A 586-nucleotide genomic window follows, 5' to 3' on the forward strand; every position below is an offset into this window, starting at 1 on the left:
ATTATCACTATTAATTGCATGATTCTTATCAACAATTCACGAAAATCTTAACCATGTCAAGAATTCGAAATTCTTTTCAATACTCGGAAAAGCTTCGAAACCAACACCAACAGAGATTCATTAATACTTTATTTAAAGCGAATATACATCCACACAACGTATACGTGAAACCCCCATGTCGGCATTTTACAATTTGCTTTTGTGTAAAGGTTTTCTCAAGACTGAAGAACTTTCGGTATTTTAACCTTATTAAAAATTCAATATTTTTTTTTGGTCGTCTCGCATTTGCCTGTCCATCCCGCTGCCAGAGGTTGGAGGTGGCATGGAAAAAGGGTGAAGGAATAGTTATCGTACAGGATTTTTTTTTTTTTTTTTTTTTTTTTGTCTTTGTGTGTGTGTGTGTGTGTGTGTGTGTGTGTGTGTGTGTAATATGGATTATCTTGTTGTTTTGTAATCCATGGTACCATTATTTGATTATATTATTTGTTTTTTTTTAAGTTTTTATCGAATATTGCAAAAAGCCAACAGACAATATCCTCTAAATTTCAAAACATATTTTTGAATCTAAAAAAAAAAAAAAAAAAAA

Source organism: Penaeus monodon, chromosome 10 (genome assembly GCF_015228065.2).
Source record: "Penaeus monodon isolate SGIC_2016 chromosome 10, NSTDA_Pmon_1, whole genome shotgun sequence".
NCBI lineage: Eukaryota > Metazoa > Arthropoda > Malacostraca > Decapoda > Penaeidae > Penaeus > Penaeus monodon.